The sequence below is a fragment of the Trifolium pratense genome, linkage group LG3, assembly GCF_020283565.1.
Source record: "Trifolium pratense cultivar HEN17-A07 linkage group LG3, ARS_RC_1.1, whole genome shotgun sequence".
Lineage (NCBI taxonomy): Eukaryota > Viridiplantae > Streptophyta > Magnoliopsida > Fabales > Fabaceae > Trifolium > Trifolium pratense.
The window spans coordinates 1,799,690-1,826,570 of NC_060061.1; the positions used below are offsets into that span (position 1 = coordinate 1,799,690).

Sequence of the window (26,881 nt, forward strand, 5' to 3'; positions counted from 1 at the left end):
GAATCTTGTTTTCTTCAAGATAGGGTTCAAATGTGCGTCGAGTTTGGAAAATCAATTTATTCATTTTCTCAGGTAATAGAATTTCGATCTTTTCATTGTAATTTTGAAATTTTGTTACAAAAGATTTGCCCTTTCGGTTTATATTTGGTACACATGTTTCAATCTTTTTTGTTACAAAAGATTTGCCCCTTCGGTCTGTGAGTGAAAAAAATTAATTGGGGGTAGGTATACAAATCTATGAGATTTTTTGTTTTTGCTGGAAAATCCTGTAATATTGTGAAACACGATAAAAATGAAATATTTTTTTTGAAACAGTTGGAAGGAACTATATTCATAATGTACAAGTTGGATGATATTTTTTATGTACCAAATGGAATTGTTTACCGTGATTTGAAAGAAAAGTGCTTTAAATTTACAGCGCTCTAAATGCATTATGAGCTTTTATGACTTGAATGCAATTACATACTGCGAGATAAAATATGAGCCCAAATTTTGAGACTATTGGCTGCTTCGATGAGCTGAAAGGAATCGATGAATCAATTATAGAAACTGTTGCTAGTATTTGGAAGTCTCATTAACCATAAATAAACATTATGAACACTTTACTCAGAATGTAAAAGTTGCCTGATGCCTTCGATGCGATATCAATATGAATTGAATTTGATTCATTCATAATATAAGGGATGGATTATTGGATGGCTCGATGACCCGAAAGGAATCAATGAATATTATTTGAGGTATAAATTGATGCTAGTATTTTGATGCCTCATTGACCGTAAAGAAACATTATGAACTCTCTACTCATAATGTAAAAGTTGCCTAATGCCTTCAATGTGATATTGATATGAATTGAATTTGATTCATTCATAATATAAGGGATGGTTTATTGGATGGCTCGATGACCCGAAAGGAATCAATGAATATTATTTGTTGTATAAATTGTTGCTGGTATTGGATGCCTCATTGACCGTAAAAAAAAATTATGAACTCCTTACTCATAATGTAAAAGTTGCATGATGCCTTCAATGCGATATTGATATGAATTGAATTTGATTCATTCATAATATAAAGGATGGATTATTGGATTATTGGATACATCGATGACCTGAAAGGAATCGGTGAATATTATCTGTTATGTGAAAAATTTGATTCATTCTTAATATAAGAGATGGATTATTGGATGCCTTTGATGACTTGAAAGGAATCAATGTATATTATTTGTTACATATAAAATAAAATGTTGCTAGTATATTTTTGGATGTCTCATTGACCGTAAAAAAAAACATTATGAACTCTTTAATCATAATGTAAAAGTTGCATGATGCCTTCGATGCGATATTGATATGAATTGAATTTGATTCATTCAAAATATAAGGGATGAATTATTGGAATTGGATGTCCCGATGACCTGAAAAGAATCATTGAATACTATTTGTTATATATACTGCTGCTAAAATTTGGATGCATGACCGTAAAAAAACACGGCGGCGACGGCGTTTGCGACGAAGGTACCCGCTGTTCACAATGTCATATGTATATATGACATTGTGAATTTCTTCAATGGTTATAACTAAGGTATATGTTTGATTTTTGGAGCAGAAACTTTGCCTGTTTGATAATTGTAAGTGAAGAATTTCTTCAATGTTTGTCTATGTTATTATTTATTCACAGTATGAATGGTTGATACTTTTGTTTCCTGAATGCAGCTCCGGTGGTAGATGCCTTTCAGTTGAATATACAGAAAGAGTTGGAGAGGTTGCTAAGAAGCACAGATTAAAGCTTCATATAGATGGAGCTCGTATATTTAATGCATCCGTTGTGAGTTTTATTTTTTTTAATCTTACTTATGATATGGTTAATATCCTTACAATTAAGATACATTAGAGATATGCACTTAGCATAAACATGCAACAATCTGAGATATACATTAGAGATATACAATTAATATCCTTATAATTCTGCTTATTGAGTGAGATTCTTTGCGGTGAAGCAACAATCTGGAACAAAGGTAACATTCCACTGTACCGAGAATCTGAGCTTATTGAAGAGAATGCCCTTGGTATAAATTGTGTACGCAATTGACTATGATGTACTTTCTCGTTGCAGCTTTTTGATATTTATTTTTACTCTTGGTATTAGCAGGAGTAAGAAATGCAGCTCAGAGGACGCTTTTGGATGAGGTCGGTATTCAATTGGGGAGAGCATGAGTGTACGATAATTTAATTGGTTCAAAGTTTTATTGCAAGCTGATTTTGTTCTTTAAGTATCCAAACTAGGTTTAGTGCACAATAATTTAGGTTATCCAAACATATAATTTTGGTATATGTGACATTGTGAATTTCTTCAATGGTTATAACTAAGGTATATGTTTGATTATTGGAGCAGAAACTTTTCCTGTTTGATAATTGTAAGTGAAGAATTTCTTCAATGTTTGTCTATGTTATTATTTATTCACAGTATGAATGGTTGATACTTTTGTTTCCTGAATGCAGCTCCGGTGGTAGATGCCTTTCGGTTGAATATACAGAAAGAGTTGGAGAGGTTGCTAAGAAGCACGGATTGAAGCTTCATATAGATGTAGCTCGTATATTTAATGCATCCGTTGTGAGTTTTATTTTTTTAGTCTTACTTATGATATGGTTAATATCCTTACAATTAAGATACATTAGAGATATGCACTTTTTTTTTTTTTTGAACAAGCCAAAATGAGATATATATATTAACCAAATCAGTCTCCCTGGCACAAGACGTACCAAGATAGACTACAAAAGTTTACAAGAAGAAATAAAAAGCAAAACAATAACAACAGTCAAACAAGGCCCAAACAAAGTCGAGGACTAGACCACCAACTGTGGTAGTTTAAAGCTAACGTAATGCTCGTCGACTTCAACCACCTAAATGAAAACAGCTTGATCTTGTCCATCAAAATATGGGGCGTATCTGCTGAGCCTCTGAACAATCGGTGATTTCTCTCCGTCCATACAACCCAAACACAAGCAAGCCAAATGAGCTGTAGGAAAGAACGACGCGCTCGAGATCCACCTGCTGAAGATGTGAACTGAATAAAGTGATCACGCAAAGAAACAAAATCCACCAAAGGAATGCCAATCCACGACCGAACTAAATCCCACAAAGATCCAACAAAACCGCAAGATATGAATAAATGATGAGCCGACTCAGCTTCACCACATCCAAAAACACACATGTGAGCTGTAGGAGATAAAATCCGTCGAGTAACTAGATTCACTCTCGTGGGCAGCCTGTCTCGCAATAAACGCCACGCAAGAATGGATACCTTCAAAGGAACCTGCGGGTGCCAAATGAGATTATCCGCAACTTCCATAGTGACCAAAGCATGAGATATCAAGAGCTGGTAAGCTCCCCTAACATTATAACCAGTGTCAGGATCGGGATGCCACTGCCACCTGTCTACAGAAAAGGCCTGCAAAGAAATGTTAGAAAGTAAAGACTGACAATCCCCCAACATCTCCTCCATGCACTTAGCATAAACATGCAACAATCTGAGATATACATTAGAGATATACAATTAATATCCTTAGAATTCTGTTTATTGAGTGAGATACTTTTTGGTGAAGCAACGATCTGGAACAAAGGTAACATTCCACTGTACCGAGAACCTGAGCTTATTGAAGAGAATGCCCTTGGTATAAATTGTGTACGCAATTGACTATGATGTACTTTCTCGTTGCAGCTTTTTGATATTTATTTTTACTCTTGGTATTAGCAGGAGTAAGAAATGCAGCTCAGAGGAAGCTTTTGGATGAGGTCGGTATTCAATTGGGGAGAGCATGAGTGTACGATAATTTAATTGGTTCAAAGTTTTATTGCAAGCTGATTTTGTTCTTTAAGCATCCAAACTAGGTTTAGTGCACAATAATTTAGGTTATCCAAACATATAATTTTGGATATACACCATTAATAGCTCTCCCAATCAACTAATCCTATTTGACTTAACTTTTTCCCCTACTTGACTGCAGTGGATTATTTGCTGATGAAGTGGCATATATCAAATATGTGAACTGTGATCAGTTGAAGGAGCTGTTAAGGAAAGCTGACACAGGTGAGGAAGGTATAAAGTTGTCCCCTTGGTTCAGACTAGTTGTGGGCAATTTCTTATTTAAATTAAATTGTCCATCTTGACCAAGGGACCCTTGGGGAGGTCATTGACATGAAGACAATTCACAAGTTGACATAAAATCAGATATCTGCAGCATGCTATTAAGGATTGATATTTTCTGAGCAAATGACATAAAATTTTCAGACTAGTTGTGGGCAATTTCTTATTTAAATTAAATTGTCCATCTTGACCAAGGGACCCTTGGGGAGGTCATTGACATGAAGACAATTCACAAGTTGACATAAAATCAGATATCTGCAGCATGCTATTAAGGATTGATATTTTCTGAGCAAATGACATAAAATTGGACCTAGTTGAGGTGAGTTTTTGAAGGGGTGTCCAGTACTCCAGTATGATATCATCGTTCCTTTCTGTTGTTTAATAATATAGGCAGAACATTAGGGCCTGGGTGTATCTTATAATTAGGAGAAAGTTTTGTTGTCAAGTTTAGGATTTTGAGCTGTGTGCAAATGTTCAATAATAAACTATTTAAATTTGGTCACTTAAAGTTAAAGGTGTATCACGGCTTGAATATTAAGCATACATAAAATATCAGAAAGGGAGAACATTAGGGCCTGGGTGTATCTTATAATTAGCAGAAAGTTTTGTTGTCAAGTTTAGGATTTTGAGCTGTGTGCAAATGTTCAATAATAAACTATTTAAATTTGGTCACTTAAAGTTAAAGGTGTATCACGGCTTGAATCTTAAGCATACATAAAATATCACACTAAATAAGCATCTATTGCATCTAAGAATAATCATTATAATCATTTTTTAGACATCATATAGCACCTAGATGATAATTAATGATGTATCTATTTTCACCTTATTTGCATTGGTATTAATCAATTGATACCAATGGAATAAAACTTATTCATGCCTCAAAATCAATTTTTTATTTCTCTTTGGTTTGGTAGGCTGTTAGATTGCTCGTAGAAGCCTACACCAAAGAGAAAATTCAAGTATCTTAACTTCCTTTTATCATGGAATGTGCTTCTTTAAGAAGGCATGTCTTCATCTTGAACTATGATTTCATTTTCTCTACTTTGATTGTAGGTGAAAACCAAACTTTTGACTTTCTTTGAACTAATAGTTGAAGGAAAATGTTAGAACTAAGGAACATTTGGATTTTGAGTTTCTTTGAATTTCTGTTATTTTGATACTATAAATTTATTTGCAGGTGTGAACTGATACTACATGTGTTTGAGTGATTTACTTGGACTTGGTGGTGGGGGTAATTTTGATTTATGCTCAGATGGATATTCGTAAGTATTGTTCTAATCTAATGCAGCTTAGCATCTTTTATTACATTTTACTAATATTTGAAGTACTACTTCTAGGATTTTTCTTGACTTAATCATTTAATGTTACTGCTGTCTTGTTGTTTAGTCCTCGTTAGACTTGGGAGTTGTCTATCCACGAGATTTTGTTTATTGAACTGTGTTTTAATTTCTATGGTTTTCAAATATATCTGTATGATTACACCTAAAGAAACGAGGTTTGTCTTACACTGCTGAAATGTTCAGAAGAGTATCATCCATCCGTTTTTCATCCTTCTCTTCATTATATTCTTCTTCAGCCATTATCAGGACTTGTAACTGTTTGCTTGGACATTTATGACCTGGACCAAATTTTTCGTCACACCGGAAACATAATCCTTTTAACCTTTTATCTTGCAACTCTGCGTCAGTCAATTTCTTGAATATTTGGCCCTTAACCGCCTCAGAAGTTTTTGAACTATTCCTCTCCCACGGAACTTCCAAGTTCCAACCATAGATTGGGTTGTTTGAACTTGAGTTTTCTTCTCTGGCTCCAAAGTTATAGTTTTGGAATTATTGAAAGTTCTCGTTGATCTTCCAATTGAACCTGTTTCAATACTCCCTTTTGTTAATAACATATTTTTCTCATCCACTTGTTAAGCATAATCCATCAAATCAGTTAATCTTTCTACAGGGTGGAGTTTGAGTTCAGCCCTTTTCACATCCTTGAGTCCATTTAAGGAAATTCCTTTCAAATACGCTGGTTCAGTGCATTTTAGGGGTCCCGCATATAATTCAAACTGCTCTCAATATTCTTTTACGTTTCCCGTTTGTGTGAGACTTGACAATAATTCATAAGGACTTTGAATCATTGAAGGTTGGAACCTTATACGGACAGCGGTTCAAAATCCTCCCAACTTGGGTTTTGGAAAGAAAACTGATACGAACCAAATCTCAACATAGGAATTAACGCAACAATTTAGATGTAAAGATGAAAGAGTGGCTGTTTATTAATACTCCCTCCGGCCTCATTTGTAAGCAAAATTAGCTTTTTTAGATTCATTGGAGAATTGATGTATTTAGTCTAAAATATGGACCAAATACATCACTTTTTCAAAGAATCTAAAAAAGTTACTTTTGCTTACATATGAGGCCGGAGGGAGTATTAATCAAGAGGGAATTACAGAGAAGGAATAATCCTTGACTGACACAGAGCGTAGCTTCCTTGTAAGAATAAACTAACCATAAACCAAGGAATGCCACATCATTCGCACTCTACGCCATATAATAAAACGGTTACAGCCATAAACCAAGGAATGCCACATCATTCGCACCTCAATGATTGCTGACTCCCAACATTCCTCACCCTTCTAGAATAAACTAACCATTTCTTGGCCCCACCCTGCTGACTGTGTACCAAATAATTAGCTGCACCCCTATCAAAAATTCCCACCGTTGGTACCAAGCAAGAGCCTTTCCTTCCATCGCTGCCATCACTGCTTGCAATTTTTTCCTTTCATTCATCCTTTTCAATTGAAAATAGCGATCCACTTTGTTTAACCACCCGTAGGCATCAGCACTCTTTCCTTTCCATTTAACTAATATCTGCTGAACTTCTTCTCCATGTTGCTCCACAGCACGAGAAGCTAACACCTGCTCAAGTTCAATCAGATCAGTACCATCTCTAGTTAGATTCTCCGGCAACTGCTCCTCCACTTGATACTCTCCGACAGCTTTTTTAAGTAGCGAAACATGAAAAACTGGATGTACTTTTGATTCAACAGGGAGTTTAACCTTATAAGCTATAACTCCTATCCTTTCTAGCCACAACTGATTGCTGATGATGTGCTCTCAATTTTACAAACACCCACTTTCCAACTTCAAAACTCCTATCCTTTCTCTTCTTGTCTGCCAGCCCTTTCATACGCTCCTGTGCACGCGATAAGTGGTCGCACGCGATAAGTGGTCACGTAACTGCTTCAATGCTTCATCCCTCTCAATCAATTCCCTTTGTACTGTCTCCACCCTTGTATCTCCCAGTCCCCAACGTGTGATGGTGGGTGGTGCTCAGCCATAAACTACTTCAAACGGAGTGCGTCCTGCAGTTGCGTGATAGGAAGTGTTGAACCAGTATTACGCCCAATGAACCCATAAACATCCATGTCTTGGGTTGGTCAGCAAGAAAGCACCTCAAATAGGTTTCTAAACAGCGATTGACAACCTCAGTTTGACCATCTGACTCCGGATGATACGCAGAACTCATCTTTAAATGTGTTCCCTGCAGTTTGAACAACTCTCTCCAAAAGTGACTCACAAAAATTGGGTCCTTGTCACTTACAAAGGAAGCTGGAATTCCATGTAAACGAACCACCGCCTTAGTAAACACTTCAGCAACGGTTCGAGCTGTGTAAGGATACTTGAGAGGAATAAAATGACAATAATTTGATTGCCTATCCACCACCACCAAGGGAGTTATTACTATTTTATTTTATTTTTGAGGAGCAAGCAAAGGAAGGAGTTATATATTTAAAGGTTTCTTTAGTGATTGTTTTGAGGTCTAGAAAAACTTTTGGAAGACCTAAGCGATTCTCATAACTAGATTGTTTAGATCTTCTATGTATTTGTTCCATTTATAGTGAAGAAGAAAAGGTTTATCAATATTTACGACTTCTTCCACAATCCACATTGGTATTTAGGATTTCCTCAATCCTCACCTAATCACCCAATAGTCATTATCATGCTAAAGATTTGTATGGATTATGGTAAATATTTTATTTTATTTTCTATTTGCAGAAATTAGATTTCAAGTTTCCACTATCAGTATCATGTGTCCACTTTATCATCTCAGCCATTAGAGCATATGTAGTAATTAAGGTGCTGAAGCTTAAACCACTGATAATTGTTGACCCTGAAGATCGTTTGAAAAGAATCTTTCCGATGTCATTGGTGTTCTGTATTAACATAGTGCTGGGGAATGCATACGATACATTCATGTTTCGTTTATGCAGACAATAAAGTCATTAACACCTGCAACCACAGGTAAGGTTCGATAAAAGGTTTCGTAACAGTTAATGTTTTACTTTAGGATATTTTCATCTGATTCCGGTGAACTTGCACAGTTGTTTTGCAATGGCTAGTGTGGAGGAAGCATTTTGACTGGCGTATTTGAGCCTCTCTTATACCCATTGTTGGAGGGATTCTTCTCACATCTGTTACAGAGATGAGCTTTAATATGTTGGGATTTTGTGCTGCCTTATTCGACTGTTTGGCTACATCTACAAAGACTATCATTGCAGAATCTCTTCTCCATGGATACAAATTTGACAGGTATCATCATTATGCTAACAATTTCTATTATTGTAACGTCATATTTTGATTTTCTTTCGTTTCTCTATTTTTTTCTATCTAGTTTTCTGGATTTCCCCTATACAGACCATCCACTTTTCAGTTATTTTTGTGTCTGTAATACCTCTGTCTCCAATGTAGACTAGGAATAGTAAGTACTGTATATTAGAACTAGGGACATCTATGGGTTCTGAAAAGTTTGATTGCAGAAAGCCAGCAAATGTTATTTCAAATCAGCACCTTTCAGGCATAAGAACAAAATGTATTTTAAGCTATCATTCAAAATTTACTGAACTTACATCCCACAAACATTATTATTAAACTATGTACATAACCAAATCCCCAACCAAAATCTAAATTCAAATCAAGATTCAGTCTCCACGGCTATAAATTTAAATGATCAGGAATTCTGGCTCCTGCCTTAGTTTCTTACCAATGATGGCATACTGTTGGAGGACATCAACAATAATAACACCACTACCTTGAATCCCAAGTGGGATGAGGAAATCCGTTTTGACTCCGTTTCGAGAACACTGATTTCCCTACCTCAATCCCCCAGTAGGTCGGACCAATTGATGGGTCTGTGTATGAATTATGGAATCAAACAGTGAATGATATAGTAATGAAATAGGGAAATAGAGTTTGTATTAATGGAGATAAGCAAATACAATATGAGACGGAATGAAGCAACGTGATAACAAACTAGCAGAAAAAGTCCTACTAGCCCCAAAGCACTAAGTGCCCCAAATCACACAAAGGTGACCCCACTAATTCTAACTGAATTTCTAGCCAAGTTATTCCTTTTGTTCACTACTCTTTATACAGTAGAATAAGTTCTCATGCATTTCATGCTCTCATGCCACCTAATCATTCCTTTCTCTCTTCCTTTCCACACCTTAGTCTTGGGCCAAAGTCAAGGCCCACTTTCACATTCAAGTCTCTATCATCCGACAAGGCCGAGAGGGACGAGAAAAGCACATGGCTGACTTAACTTGTTGAATGGTTAACTTCACCTTCGAACTCGGTATTAACAATTGTATCTTTTGGTGTCATTTTCAGTAGGTATCTCCTTAAAATGGGACTTGGAAATGGTGTAGGGCTACGTTTGGCCCGACTTTTTTTAGATGAAAAAGTTACTTTAAGCTTAAAGTTAAAATTGAGAGCTTTAGAAATAAAGTTAAAGTTGTTTGGCAAATGTTATTTTTATTTTTTTGGTTTCAAATACTCCTTTCAATGTTGTAAGGTTTGTTGAGATATATTTAAATAAAACCAAAACAAATTCTTACAAAAATTAATATATTCAAATAAATGTTATTTTATGTTGTCAAAAAAATAAATGTTATTTTATATATGAAAAAAATTTAATTAATATATACTGTCAATGTTAAATTATTTTACACATGTGCCTAATAATATATTATTTTTCTTTTTTCAAAAATAATAATAATATATTATTTTGATGGAGTCTGCTGATTTATTTTGATGTACTGCACCCAATAATATACTATTAACACATCATATATTGTGTTTATGAACATGTAATTGTCAAATTTATTTATTAACGTGGCAACACATCATTTGATGCATATGTAAAATGATTTTACACTAATGATATATAGATATTAAACTAAGAAAAATTCATTAATTTTTTTTTTTACAAAAAGTATTTTTGTTCTAATCTATTGTGGTTTATGGTTTAAAATAAATAGAAATAATTGACTCAAATAAAATAATATATATGACCAAAAATACCGTAAAACTATATAAACATTGGCTGGTAGGATTCGAACACCATATAAATGCCGAGAAGTTATTTTAAAGTTGGTTTTAACAACTTCTACTTTTGTTAAGTTTTGTACATAAAATATAAGTTGCTTAATTTGTCAAGGACTTTGCAAAAATTCTGTTTGGCCCTCCTTTTTTTTTAAGGAGAAAATAAGAAGAAAAAAAGTGTGGCCAAACAGGCTCTAGAAAATCAGCTTCTGAGCAACCTCATTGTCAATGGCATTGAGGTTCTCTTCATCCTGGCGTGTGAGGATGACTTGGATCCCATAATAAATTGTTGTCGCAGGTGACCAATAACTTCAAATAGAGTTGTCCTGGCGGCGGTGGCGTGTTTATTGTGTAGTTTTCAGGGTTTAAGGTTCAGTGGTGCTGGCGGTGCTAGTGAGGGTGTAATTTCCCGAACCATCACAAGGGTTTGGTTTTGAGGACGAGGTAGAAATGACATTGTCTCTCATCAAGCCGAAAAAAATCAATGTGGAGAACTGCAAGTACACTGGAACTGGAAAACGATCTGACTTTACTGCTTAAACAAAATTAATGCTTGGAACTGTTTTCTCTTAATCTCTAAAATTGCGTAAAAAAAATTCTAATGAATGATCATCTATTTATAGGCTTAGAAACAGATTTTTTTTTTTCTTCAAATCCGGTGATCCGTTGAGCCACGATTGATAGGAGGAAAGCAGTTGATGGCGTGCGCTAGTGGGTAGTGGCGGGTGCCACATGAATCATGTGTTCTGTTAAAAAGGAGTGGCGGGTGCTACGCATTGTATGCCAGGCTCCATGTTCTTGTGTGTGGCGTGGGCCACTTGTGTGCTTGCTTCTTTGGGCCTTCAATTCTATCTTAATCCAATTTTTCATTTATTTTGTAGCTCATATATTTTTGTGATAAATTCCAGACATACCTGAAATACATAAAAATAATAATAATAATAATAATCATAATAATAATAATCATCATAATAATACTACGAAAAATGCCAAGAAATAGTAAAATACTAAGCTAATTTCATTAAATAAATAGTTCTTTTTTCGATGTTATCAAACTCCCCTAAACTTGAACCATTGCTTGTCCTCAAGCAATTTAGCATGCATATATAAAAAACTGTGAAATGCAAAGCAACTCACACAAGGACGTTAAGAGAAGCAGCAACACAAGTACTCATACATGGTCAAAAAATCAAATCGGCTAAAGTCAATTAATTAGGTACTTATTTAAACAAGGGTATTGTAGCGACACACAAAATTCTCCCTCTTATGATTACCGTTTCGAATATGCCGTTGTATCGAAATCAAGTTCTCTTATTTGTTTCATCCTCTTTCATTCTAGAGAGTCACATTAAGACCCTTTATCTGTATTATGCCACACACATGGTAGGAAAACCGGTTAGCATTCTTATCATCTTTTCTACATACATATGCACACTTTATTCATTTTTTATTTATTTTTTTCTTTTTGAGGCTCAACCATATTACCAAAGTTTTCCCTTTTCTCTCTTTTTTTTTATTCACCATTGTGCATCAGATGGTTTGCTTATATTCATCGACTAACCTACATAATATGTGCATATCTAAATGGTGTCCGACTTGATAAATAAACAACTTGAGGGTTACTACCAAATTAAGATCACAAGACTTATGGGACAACGGTGATTCAAATTGGTAACCATACTAGGGAGACTTTTGGTGTTGAAACGATTTTGTTTTAAATTTCCCTAACTTCCTTAACTTAGCTTCACGTCATTTTTAACCTATAGAAAATTTAAAAACAATACCGGAAAAACACTACTAATTTAATTTTTATTTTAATTGAGATGATAAATTAAACAAAATGAACAGTAAAACTCCTCCCCTAAATTTAAATCTAACATTGTCCTCAATGTTGCGACTCAAGTGTAGAGATGGAGCGCGGAACCTGGAGTGATTATTAATCGTGGGGAGGCTGCTGGTGTTGCTGAAAATCATCAAAATGCAGTCTCAAGTTGCCTAACTCCTGTACGACACGGTCGAGTTGCTGTTGACGGCGCGCTTCTGCGCTCTCCCATCGATTATAGTAGCCCTGCATCTCATGTTGGTTATGGAGCATTTTTGTTTGTTGGGCTTGTAAAAGGTGCATTTGTTCCATCATTTCCTCTTGTTGTTGATACATGGCATAAAAAAGTCCATCGCACTCTTCACTGATAGCATTTTGGGCGCGTATTTCATAGAGCACATCATCAATGGTACTTTGTTTGGAAGAGGAAGAACTACCTGCAAAAGTGTTAGAAGAAGGTGTGGTGTGTGCAGGTGGAACAACATTGGTGTTCGTGGGAGCTTGCGGAGGCCCGGGGTTATAACAAAAATTGTTATGGTTACGTACATCCGTTCGCTGAGGGTTAGGCAGAATAAGATTAGGAAAAACTTTATTATTAATCATTAAATTAAACTTACCATCGCTTCGTTCTTTAACTAAATTAAACTTTTAATCAATAAAACGTGGTGGTGTTGGTTCTAGAGTTGCTAATCGGTTTCCTAATCCGATGGCTTTTGCTATTGTTGTTATTAACCCACCAAAAATGATTGCTCCACTTTTTGCGGCAACAATCGAACGCATGTGAAGAAGCATGAAGGGGACGAAATTAATTTTCTCTTTTGTAACAGTAGCAAACAGATAGAAAATCTCCTTTGAATTTACTTTGTTTGAATTGGCCCGGCCAAAAATAGTAGAAGCTAAAAGTTGACGAAGATAGCGCATGGCCGGGTTATGAATTGCCGATGCAGTGTTGCCCTCAAAACTAGTGGTTTGTTTAGCTGTTAGTCCTCTCCAAAATTGGGTAAAAGAAGTGAACCACCTCTCATTTTCAGGAACCTCATACTACTCTATTTCCATGAGGGAAACATAGAAGATCAACTAATCGTTAAAATCAAAGTCATACTCCTCATTAAACATAAGGAAATGAACAGAGCCACTAGAACTTCTTGTTTCAGGGTTGGTAACAACTATAAGAGAGCTAAGAAATTCTAGTGTTAGTTGGACATAAACAGGATTTAGTTGAGATAGGAAAAATTTTAAATCTAAAAGATTAAGCATGTAATTTACACTATTATATAATCCTAATTTCTTTAAACAAGCTACATTAGCATACCGTGTGGGTTGGATTTCTCTACTGCTTAAGGCTGTATAGATTTTAGCTTGCTTTTCCCCTGCATTTCCTTGCCTAAATATTATTTCATAAGCCATTGTGAAGAGAGGTATGAAATTTCAGATGTGTGGAGGGCGGTGAGATACCTGTGGCGTGCTGCACTTAAATAGAACTAGGAAGTGCATGTGTGTGTGTGGCGCCCGCCATCTTATGTGTGTGGGGCACTTAAATAGTGGTGATGTTTGGTGCATGTGTGTGGCAGCATGCGCTGCCTGCTTGATTCTCTGGCGCGCGCCAGCTTGCAGGTTGCATGCTTTGGCATGTGCTTGCTTGGACTAGCTTCTGATCATATACTAGGATTGAATTGGATGCATATTAATAATAATTTTATTTTGACCAAAACAGTGTTGTTTGCATTGTAAAATAATGTATGGTAATTGAATTAGTTGTACCATGCAGAAAAAATATAAATGTAACTATTAATTCGCAAGACTAGAATCTAAGAGTGGATAGAATGTAAGAGTGGATGTACTGAGAATAATGATACTAATAATAAATATACCTATTATAAAAATTTAGACCAGCGTATATATGAAGATAATTATTCATGCAAAATGAAAATGATTGTTTCTAATTTAGAAAGTGATGCAATGGTAAATGTTTATTTGATGCAATGTTCTGCGAAGGAAAAAAAATGCGGTAAATATGCGTGATCAGCCACTTGGAGGTGTATCTACGGGAGGAAGACGCTGTCGTATGCCGAGGATTTGATGTGTCAGATGATCGAGCTGCGCAATGGCGAGGTCCATAAAACTATGGAAGTCCGTGCGAAGCGTAACGAGCTCGGCCTGTAGATTGGCGATAGCAGCACCATGATCAACTTGAGACGGTGGGATAGTTGTAGAAGTAGCCGGAGGGGTAGGGGATGCAGGTCCAGGGGTGTAGTGGTAAAGTGAAGGAGTGTCAGGGTCAGTTTCGTCTTGGCCTTCTAAATCATAGAGCCAATTTCTTTTGTTATGCACACTAGTTCTATCACTATTGGGCAGGGTGAATTGGTGAACTGGCTCAAAGTTAATTAGTAGTTGAAATTCATTAGGTCCATGGTTCCCTATCAAGTGGTTGTTGAAGCAGAAAGTTATGTCCTTGGGTTGTATTCCTCCAGAAAGGACAATTTGGGATAAGGGAGTATGGAGACCTATAGCCCTAGCTAGGAATGTGACAAAATCGCCAATACTGATGTGGTGAGTGGGGTCCTCAATAATTTTGACAAAGTTTGCAAGGAGGAAAGTTGCAGCATTAATTGTTAGGCTCTGGTAAACACAAAACATCACGCAACGTTCCGCTTTAGAGACTGTCGTATTGTTTACCGATTTCCCAAAAAAAGTGCGGGCTATGATCATATGGAAATACCTAAGCGCCAGGTTATGGATTTCAGTACTATTTCTTGCATCCGGAGTCGAGTTAGGGTTTCCTAATATACTCCTCCAATAACATTTAAGTTCACTCTCTATGAATGTATCATCCTGAACTTTTATGAAAGCATCGGGGCCGCTAGGAACTCCTAAAAATTCAGCTATCTCACGGTGGGTATAACTGTAGGTGTTCCCGAATATCCTAAAGCTAACGAGGTCACTACAGATGTATTTCCCATGATTAGGGTCATACTTAAATGAGCTTAAGAACTCAAGGGCCAGGCTACAGTATGTCGGGAGGTTGGAAAAAGCGAAACGTTCCCACCCTATTTGGTTAGTCAAAAACCTGACACTCTCGGAGATACCTAGGGCTACCATGGTGTGGCTATCAGGAAAGGTGTTTAATTATTGAATCCTTTGAAGCAACTAAAATTCACATTCCGGTTTCTTAAGTCTTAACCTTACAACATAAGCGAATCATTGAAGAAATAGTCTCTGTGGGGGATAATCTTTTATACTGCCCTATGTACCTGTGATATTTCTACAAGTGCACGATATACCCGTTGAGCCACGATTGATGATGCGTGCGCCAAAATAGGAGGAAAGCAGTTGCTGTCGTGCGCTAGTGGGTAGTGGCGGGTGCCACATGAATCATGTATTCCTATTAAAAAGGAGTGGCGGGTGCCACGCATTGTATGGCAGGCGCCAATGTCTTGTGTGTGGCGTGGGCCACTTGTGTGCTTGCTTCTTTGGGCCTTCAATCCTATCTTAATCTAATTTTTCATTTATTTTGTAGCTCATATATTTTTGTGATAAGTTCCAGACATAACTGAAATACATAAAAATAAGGGTAAATGATCATTTACCCCCCTGCAAAATAAGCAAATTTTCGTTTACCCCCCTGCACAGATTTTTTTTCTGTTTACCCCCTTACAAAAAATAGATTCCCTCATTTCGCCCCCTGGGTGTACAGCAGGACAAGTGACTATGCAAACCTGTTGACGTGGCTTGTACATGTGGAAAAAATCATTTATATTTATTTTTTAAATTCCACGTCAGATAATATTTTTTTAAAAAAAAATAATAATTTTTTTCCTACAAAAAAAAAAAATCTGTTTTTTTTTAAAAAATTCCTACAAAAAAATTATTATTTTTTTCATACAAATGATTTTAAAAAAATTTCCAACAAAAAAAAAATTTCCTCCCAAAATAAAAAAAAAATGAATTTTCTTAATTTTCTCCCAAAATAAAGATTTACTCCGAAATAAAGTTTATTTCCGAAATAAAAATTTTAAAGATTTTTTGAATTAAAAAAACATAATATTTATTTTTTAAAAACAAAACTTTATTTTTTGTTATTCTCTTTGAATTAAAAAAAATAGAAAAAGATTTTCAAAAAAAATATAAAATAGAAAAACAAGTTTTATTGGTGTTTTCCTCTTCTATCAAAACCATTTGCCCTAAAACTAGAAAAATATAAAGAAGTAGAAGACAATAATGAAGTACAAGATGATTTCGGCGAAGATTCTGTTTTTTTTAATTCAAAAAGATTTGAAAATAAATCTTTATTTTTGCAATAAAATAAGAAAATTCGTTTTTTAATTTTATTTTAGGAAAAAAATACTCAATAATTTTGTACGAAAAAAAAAGTTATTTCTAGGAATTTTTTTTTTTTTTTTTTTGGTACATGGAATTTTTTTTTAAAAATTTTGAAAGAATAAAAAAACAAAATTCGTTTTTTAAATTTTGTAGGAAAAAAAAATTTTAATTTTAATTTTTTGAAAAAAATATTATCTGACGTGGAATTTAAAAATAAATATAAATGATTTTTTTCCATGTATACAAGCCACGTCAGCAAATTTGCACAGTCACTTGTCCTGCTGTACACCCAGGGGGCGAAATGAGAGAATCTATTTTTTGCAGGGGGGTAAACAAAAAACAAATATGTGCAGGGGGTAAACGAAAATTTCCTTATTTTGCAGGGGGGTAAATGATCATTTACCCTAAAAATAATAATAATAATAATAATAATAATAATAATACGAAAAATGCAAAATAATAGTAAAATACTAAGCTAATTTCATTAAATAAATTGTGCATTTTTCGGTGTTATCATTGCAGACAGGTATCACATGCTTTGACAAATTCCTAAAGTATTTTTAATTCCCAACCAATATAAACTTGCAGCAATCCGTCTATAAGTCCTATAAAAACCGGAATGACCACCCTGGGGAGTTTTGTGAAACTCTTGTAACAGTTTCTGAATTAATGTGGATTTGCTGGATATAACAAGTCGTGCCTCATAGAACAGCATCCCTTGTTTATACTCAAATTCATGGTTCACTTCCCTGCTGCAACTTCTTTACAATCTCCATCAATTTGTCATCCTTTTGAACCTCACCACATATCAAATTCCATTCCTCCCACACCGGGTAAGAAATCAAAGCTTGTAGCTTTCTTCCTTCACCCACACGAGACAACACATCAGCTCCTCTATTCTCTTTGCCTGGCTTATAACATATCTCAAAATTATATCCCAACAATTTTGCTGCCCAGTTCTGTTGCTTTATCTTTTGCGGTAACAATTGTTTCAAACTTTTCTGGTTGATACGTTAAACTTTCTCCCAAGAAGATAAGGCCTCCAATGTTGAATAGCCATTACCACCGCCATTAAGCTCTTTCTCATATGCGGATTTAGTCAAATTCCGCACTCCAAGAGCTTTGCTAAAGTATGCAACAGGCTTCTTATCTTGCATTAAAATGGCCCCAACACCACACCCCGACGCATCACATTCTACAGTAAACTGTCTATCAAAATTAGGCAGTGCAAGTACTAGAGTTGTGGTCAGTTTCCCCTTCAATGCTTCAAACACAGATTGTACTTCCGGTCCCCACATAAAAGCATCTTTTTTTGTTAAATCGGTAAAGGGTCTTGCTATCTTCCCATAGTCACGTATAAATTTCCTAGTAACCGGTAAGGCCTAAAAACCCACGAACACCCTTTACATTAGTAGGAGTAGGCCAGTTGGTTACACTCACAACCTTATTCGGATCGACAGCAACACCTTCAGCAGAAATAAGGTGACTCAAATACTCAACCTCCTTTTGAGCAAAACTGCATTTCTTTTTATTCGCCACCAGTCCATGATTCTGCAAAGTGCTCAGAATCGTCTCCAAATGCTCCAAATGTGACTGCCAATCGTGACTGTAAATCAAAATGTCGTGGAAAAAGACTAGTACAAATTTCCTCAACATCTTGCGAAACACTTCATTCATTAAACTCTGGAATGTAGAGGGTGCATTCATGAGTCCCTCATGTGTCCTAAAAGCTGTCTAATGAATGTCCTCCAGTTTAACTCGCACTTGATGGTACCCCGACTTCAAATCAAGCTTCGAAAAATACCTGGACCCATGTAATTCATCAAGGAGTTCCTCAATAACTGGAATTGGAAACTTATCCGGTACCGTAGCCTTGTTAAGGTGCGATAGTCTATGCACATTCGCCATGAATTGTCTTTTTTTTTTTTTTTTTCCCACCAAAATAACAGGACTAGTGTTGTTCCGGATAATCCCCGCTTCTAACATCTCTTTTATGGTGGTGTGGGTACCAATAAGGTCTCACATTAACTGGACCTTGTCCCTCCATCAAAGTAATAGCATGAGAGCGTCCCCTCTCTGGTGGTAAGCCATTGGGTTCTTGCAATACCCTAACATATTTATCCAACATCTCCTCTAACTCGCCATGCATTCTCTACCCTTCCCAACTCTTCTAACCTTGGGTGGTGTTGCCTACACCGGATGTTTTGCAAAACAACCATCTGCTATTCTTTTCCACCCAACCCGTGCAAGGTTACCCACTTGGAACCACTCCAAAAACTCATTGGTTGTTTAGACCAATTCATAATAGTATCCCCTAATGTCTTCGACCATTCAATTCCCAATACCACTCCGTCTTCCTAGCGATCGTGATTTGTTTCTTGGTTGGCATTCACTGGTTCCGGCAGAAGATATCCGGTAGGTCGGACCAGTTTGATACGAACCAAATCTCAACACAGGAATTAAAGCAACAATTTAGATGTAAAGATGAAATAATGGCTGTTTATTAATATGAATCAAGAGTGAATTACAGAGAAGGAATAATCCTTGACTGACACAGAGCGTAGCTCCTTGTAAGAAGCTTATTGCTTCGTACCCATAACAAACTTAGCTACAATCCAAGATAAGATCCTCTTATCTCACTCTACGCCATATAATAAAACGGTTACAGCCATAAACCAATGAATGCCACATCATTCGCACCTCGAGGATTGCCGACTCGCATATTCCTCACCCTTCTAGAATAAACTTACCATTTCTTGGGCATCCTGCTGACTGTGTACCAAATAATTAGCTGCACCCCTATCAAAAATTCCCACCGTTGGTACCAAGCAAGAGCCTTTCCTTCCATTGCTACCATCACTACTTGCAATTTTTCCCTTTCATTCATCCTTTTCAATTGAAAATAGTGATCCACTTTGTTTAACCACCCGTAGGCATCAGTACCTTCAAACACCGGAATTTTTAACTTTCTCCAATGTTCTTCGCGCGGACGGTTATGGTCATTGTTGTTAATAAATAGTAAATATTCTATTACTAGGAGTAATTTTCTATTAGTAATTTGTATTCGGCCCATGAACCCATTTGGTTAGAATAGCCTATATAAACACATTAGTGATTGTACATTATTCATAACTTGAAAGATAATAATATTCAGTTTTCACAGTCATGATGCACCGATGCATCGTCGCTGTCAGTCTGGTCGCCATCACCATGCGTTTCCCCCTGCATGTGTAAATTGCGACGCATTAAGGCCGTCAATTCTGTGACTTGTTGCCGTGCTTCCAACTTTTCTCTACGGTCTTCCAGAATTTTGTCGACATTGTCCCTCATGGTTAACAAACCGCTTCCAACTTTTCTCTACGGTCTTCCAGAATTTTGTCGACATTGTCCCTCATGGTTAACAAACCTGAAAATCCACGTTCTAAAGTTTCCAATCTGGCCTCCATTTCTTGTGCAGATACCATGATGCAGTCCCGGAAGGCAACTTCTCTATACCAATCGATAAAAATCGGCACTAAAGAGAAATAGATCGCACAATAGGAATACTTTATTGATAATAATTCTGGAGAATGATTCTAAACCAGAATATTACACATAGACACATTACAATAATGATAGGAAATAATATTCAATAACAAGGCACAAATACACCAAGATTCGAGAGCTTGGGCTCTCCCCTTACCAAATGTTCGAGAGTTTTGGTCTCTCCCACTAACCAACCACTCAATAACTTTCTGATATCCCCTTTTGTCTGACCCTTTTCCTATTTATAGGCAACACCTCTCATTCTTCTAATTAATTAATTAATTAATTAATTCCTATTCTAACAGCAGTTACATGACAGTTATTTCCTATTTATAGGCAACACCTCTCATTCTTCTAATATTAACTAGCAAGGCCCATTATTATTGTTATCCTCATTAAGGGCAAATAAATAAACAAGATCATGCTTAAATACGAGTTTTATGAATCGATTGGAAATGAAGTAGGGTGGTAGTGCTGGTTAGTTAGTTGCTTTGAATATGTGTGACAATACTACTACATGTAGACTAAGAAAGAGCTATTGAAATATCAAACGTTTAAATTTGAATTAGAATAAAGTTAGTTTTTTGGTTATACCGTCTATAAATACTAGAAAAAGTTGTATTGGCTTGAGACTTGGGAGTGTGCTTCTCCTTAACGTCTCAGGTTCAATTCTCTGTAGTGCCAATTTGGGTGGTAGCTTCCTAAAAAAAAAAATACTAGAAAATGTTGTACACACGATCTCATGTAGTAATTGTAAAAATTGATTAGGCTGAAAACTAAGGGACCAAAGTAAGGTATATAATATAACTCATATTACCCCTTGAAATAAAAAAAGGAAAATTTAAGAGGATTAGGAGACCTAAGTTAAGATTTTAATCAAGTTAGAATTATATATTGATTTCAAACTTTTTCCCCCAAGTCCTAAATCGTGTATATAGTTTATAGATCAAGTAAAAAGTACAAATAAAAAATAATTACAAACCTAATGGAATTAGGAGTAACTAGTCTAATCATTTTCCCTATGTATATCTATCAACTTTAAATCTGAATTGAATTTGCAGATAAAGTCCAAGTTAATAGGAAAAAATTGTATCCTTTTAATATGGAGGTAATGTAAGGGATTGCAAAATATGCTGACATAGGATAAGTTATTAGTATCAGTTTTTCTGAGTTTGCTTTGTTTTGGTGAATTTGTGGTTTAACTATGATGCTATGGCCTATGAGGGATTTGGATTTACTGCTGTAATATATCACACAGTTACACACAGTTGAAGAAATCTGAACCATTAAAATCATCCAACATACCAGATTGCTTCTCTCCTACATTTTATAGTTTTTAATGCCTAAATGACGTCCCTCCAAACCAGATTCAACCTTACGACGGACGAAGCGGCGACAACGCGGCAGACCAGCCTTACAACGGAGCGACAGCAAAACAGAACGACGTCACAAGGAGCGACAATACCTACCACCCTCTTCCTCCATCCACCAATTTATTTCACAAATTGAAACACCTACCATATGCATAATACTAGGGGTGTTCGCGGTTCGGTTTGGATCGGTTTTGAGGCAAAAACTCATCCGATCCAAAAATAAATTTATTTGCGGTTTGGTTCGGTTTTGGATGACAAATAAAAAAAATCCGATCCAATCCGATCCAATATTATGCGGTTTAATTTGGATCGGTTTTTGGATATCCAAATTATAAATTGTAATTTTTTTTAATAAATATAAATATTATAAAAAACGTTACAAAATAATAGTTTGACATTTTTGACAAAATAAATATTAAGTTTGATTTTTTTTTTTGACATAAAATATTAAGTTTGATGTAAAATATAACATATAATATATTGAAAATTAATATTTTGGAATGACAATTACCAATTATATTCGAAACATATAAAAAGTAAAAAAAAATAGATTAAATTAAACTAACATATAGTATTAACAAAATTTAAAATGAAAAAAAAGTTAATGCAATATATATATTTATACTAATAAAAAGATAAATAAATATTAAAATATATGTATGCGGTTTGGTTCGGTTTGAATCGGTTTTAAGAAATCAATCCAAAATCCGATCCGATCCAGCGGTTTTCACAAAAGAACATCCAAACACATCCAAAAAACTTCGGTTTTTTCCGGTTTTCGGTTTTTTTGGATCGGTTTTCGGTTTTTATTTGGATTGGTTTGGATTTGAGCACCCCTACATAATACAATTGTTCTCTTTCACAAATTGGCACAGATTCTGGAATTTGAGTTATGGAGTAATGCTTCCAACCCCTATATTGAGTTATGGAATTGAAATTGGTCAAAACCTGTTGATGAAATTGTGCAGAAATTTGTAAAAAGTTCTTAGTGTCAATTGTGTGAACATCGTTTTTCCTCAACTGTGAAATTGTTGCTTTTTGGTGGAGTAGCATTCTAAGTACGTTAGATTGTTTTAATGGTTCAGATTTCTTTAACTGTGGGTAACTGTGTGATATATGGACAGCAGTAAATCCAAGTCTGCCTATGAGTAATACTCACAAATTTACAACGAAAAGTCATGTTTTGGGATCCATCATAAAAAAATGCAAGCTAGAGAGGGATCGAAAGATTTTTTTAATTTTTTCTTTCTATCCCTATCTAGATTGAATTGGGTTTGTTTCGATTATTGGTATGTGTTCTAAGTTTTTTATTTGTCGAGTGTTCTAAGTTTTTTTTATCATGACAACACGTATAATGTATGGTTATGTGATCATTTTACTCCTTTCTGGCATACATAAACAAAAGGTCTTGTTAAATTAATCTCAAGAAGTCTGCAATTGTTATGAATAATTAAGTTAGTGTCTTAGTGGATGTCCATCCTCGATCTTCCACTTTTCTATAACTCCTATTAGTGATCGTCTTTGAGTGTCTTTGATCATTCACTTGCTTATTTATGTCCTATAAATAGGACTCTTGTTTTTAGTGTAAAGACACAATAGAATAATACAAAACTCTTATATTCTCTATCTCTACTCGCTAGCTCTCGAAGTTTATTTCTAACACGTTATCAACATGAAACTCTACCATATTGTTATTTGACAGATGCACTCTGATCTCTCCAACTAAATTGTTGGATTCATAGCTCTATTTGCTATCTGGTGAGTTTTCTTCCTTATCCTTGTAATGGTTTGAGGCATAAGTATACAACATGATTTGTTTACTGTGATTAAGAAAATGAGGCTCCTTTGTTGGTACAATGGGGCTATTGTGTAAATTGTCTTTCTCTTTATTTATAGTGTTTGCATTGCATTGAATAATTAGTCCATTGTCTCATGATGTAATTTTTCTCTTCTGTATGTTTGCTAGTTAGTATAGACATGTTTTCATTTCGTGACTGTGTCATACAAACAAAATAGTAATATTTTTTTTTTGGCTTAATTGCATATTTAGTTCCTTATGTTTATTTTAGGTTTCAATTTGGTCCCTTACGTTTAAAAAGTTTCAAGTTGGTCCGTTTTGTTATTGTATTCAACATAAGTTCGTCCTTTTCGTCAAATTTTGAGTTAATTTCTTCTAACTTTTCGTTAAATTTTGAGTTAATTTCTTCTAAAACTTTCATATAGTATCCTCCTAAGTTGTCTGAGTACACAAATCTATTAGTCACGTAATAAAAAATTGACTAAAAGGACCAACTTGAAACTTTTTAGAAAGCATACCTCATTATTGCGTTGGTATAATACTCAACTAATTTGTTTGTTTCCCTTTTTGCATAGACTTTTATGATATTAATAGATTAGATGTTCTGAACTAATTTTTGTGGTAAGAGAAGTTTTGCTTAAATGAATTTTGTAATATAGTAATGATGCACTTGTTTAGTAGATCCGGCTATAAGTTAGTATTCTTCTGTCGGTAGGTAGGTTATAGACCAAAATTCATAGTTTAGACTTTCTAAATGTATAAGAGTATTTGACACATGCTCTTCTATGGCTTATTATCCTGGCTGTTATAACTTATGAAGCACGGACACCGGACACCGGACACAACACAGACACTGACACGTCGACACCGATAATAATTTGAGAAACCGACATGTGTCTGACACCGGAGACACCTAATCTAAGGAGTGTCCATGCTTCATAGGTTATAACCTATTGTATCATGCACTCATGAACCTCTGAGTTATTTTCAAAGTGAAACAAGACTTCTAAAATAGGCAAATGAATGACGTTTACTATTATGCCTGCATATGTGATTTAAGTGATTAGACATATGTATCCTCCACGTCTTCTTCTAAGAGGATTCCTCATCTGCTATTTCTTTATTCTTTATGAATTAAATCATACTATTCATTTACAGCTTCGTGTTGAATTATTATTCCATGTCCAAAGAATTGAGGTATGCCATGTTAGTTAATGAGTAAACTGATCTGCAGTCATTAGAGAATCACAAATTTTCTAATGTCTACCACCTTTTAGGCATAATTATGGGAAGATACTTGTTCGATGTTCAGTGTCACTTACATACCAAACAACTTACCTTCATCAATTTAAGCCAGACATGCATATTCTGTCCCTATTTTGTGGACTGATCACCCATCCAATGGTTTTAATTTGAGTTTTTCTTTTTGCACCCCGTGCGCCCCCTGGATTTGCAAAATTAACCACCTCGCTACTTAAAACGCGAGTGTGTAAAATTGCAAAAACTGGAAAAACACCATACCCATACGCATGCTACATTGTGAGCATCGTTCGCAGTCCACATAGCGAACTGGTCTACAAATAAAATAACGGTCTTCCATGTAGTCAAAAGTGAAGAACACGTGGCCAAACATGATTGACCACGTGTCTGACTGTACCATAGCTCCAGCCAATCAGATTGCTTGAAGATTTCTATAAATAGGCATAAGTTGCGACAAATTTTTATACTACATTCTCTCATATTCTTCATTTTTTTTTACTTTGTTGTTGATATGAGTAATCAAAATGGCTGGTAGTGTAGAAGTGGAGGCCGGTAGGACTAACCGAATGACCCCTTTCAATCGTTTGCGTCTTAAAAAGCGAATCATGTACTCGTTTGCTTTCTAGTTAGCGAACACCACCCAGACCAGAAGACAATTTTTTTTTTGGCTTAATTAATAAAATGGTCCCTTAAAGACATTTTTGATTTCATATTGGTCCCTTAAAGAAAAAAAGGTTCAAATAGGTCCCTTAAAGAAAAAAAAGTCCGAATAGGTCCCTTAAAGACATCTCCGTTAATCAGTTTGGTCCTATTGGACCAAACTGATTAACGGAGATGTGTTTAAGGAACCTATTCGGACTTTTTTTCTTTAAGGGACCTATTTGAACCTTTTTTTTCTTTAAGGGAACAATCTGAAACCAAAAATGTCTTTAAGGGACCATTTTATTAATTAAGCCTTTTTTTTTTATACAACATTATATATATATTAAGAAAATAAATAAATAGGTAATATCAAAATATCATTTCATATATATTAATCTGAGTAGTCATTTATATTTTGGACTTTAACCATTTTACATCAAAAAAATCAAAATGTGGTTAAAATGATTAGTCTAACGATATACACTTTTAAACTAAACAAATATAATCATGTGTTAGATCCACCGCTTCTACCACAAAACTGTCGTCTTCAATGTCTATAACCTCTTTAGCATGTTGAGATGTTCTTTCATCTCGAACTACACTACCACCGTGAGTACGTTTTAGATTGTTGTAGTTTTTCATACAATGAACATATATCTAAAGTTTGCTCGTGGTATCATAAGAGGGGTAAGAAAATTTGGTTTATGGTCAAGCCAAAGGAAATACTTAGCTATGGAAGAGATTTGAGAGATACTAATTATCTTTGAAGTGGTTTTAAGAATGTAGAAATTTAAGAAATCCTAAGCCTCTAATTTGGAACCTGACTCTAAGATTTTAACTAATGGTTAACCTCCATTCATGCTTTTGATTTACTTGGTCTATTTGGTCTATATATTTACACTTGTCCTAATACTTTCTATCTTAGCTTAATTGCTTGAGAACAAACAATAGTTCAAACATTGGGGAGTTGGTGAAATACAAATATGCATGGATTTTAGTAGTATTTTGAATAAATAAAATAAACTTTTATTGAAAGTACTATTTTCCTTTTTTTATTTCTTTTCTATTATTACGTATAAACTCTTGGAATCCAAAGAAAAGCGTGGTTTTGATGTATTTTATGATGTCTAAAAGATCAAGATTTATTTTATGGTTGTTAAATGTCTCTCTTATTGAAGAAAATGTGGAAAGTTCATGCAAATCAAGTTTGGACGTAGTCAAAAATTCAAGAAACTGTCACTAAAAGTTGAACACATGAAAGTCACATTTTTACTCATCTTGGGACCCTGCCACGGCCGTGGCAGACTTGTTAGAGGCTTCAGATGCTCTCGGATGCTTCTGCCACAGCCAGTGGTGTCTTGGCACGGCCATGACAGCTCCAAATGCTAAAAATAACAGTTTTCGTCTCTTTAGTTCACTTTCATTTGTCCATTATCTGTAATAATGCCTAGTGGACATTATCTGAAAATTTTAAGAGAGAGATTGAAGGAAGGGAGTGTAAAAAAAAAAGAAGAATGACATAGGTAAAGGTAACAATAGAATTTTAGGCCACGTACAGTTAAAATTTGTGGCTATTAAATACGAATAGGCGATACTTTTTATCATTGTTGGCTAAAATTACAATGA

The 26,881-nt window shown here is 35.2% G+C and overlaps 1 pseudogene; it reads left to right on the top strand.

Moving 5' to 3' along the window:
• LOC123913463 overlaps positions 1 to 23,441 on the top strand; it is a 50,135-nt pseudogene extending 26,694 nt beyond the window's left edge.
• Positions 23,442 to 26,881: the final 3,440 nt, after the last annotated feature.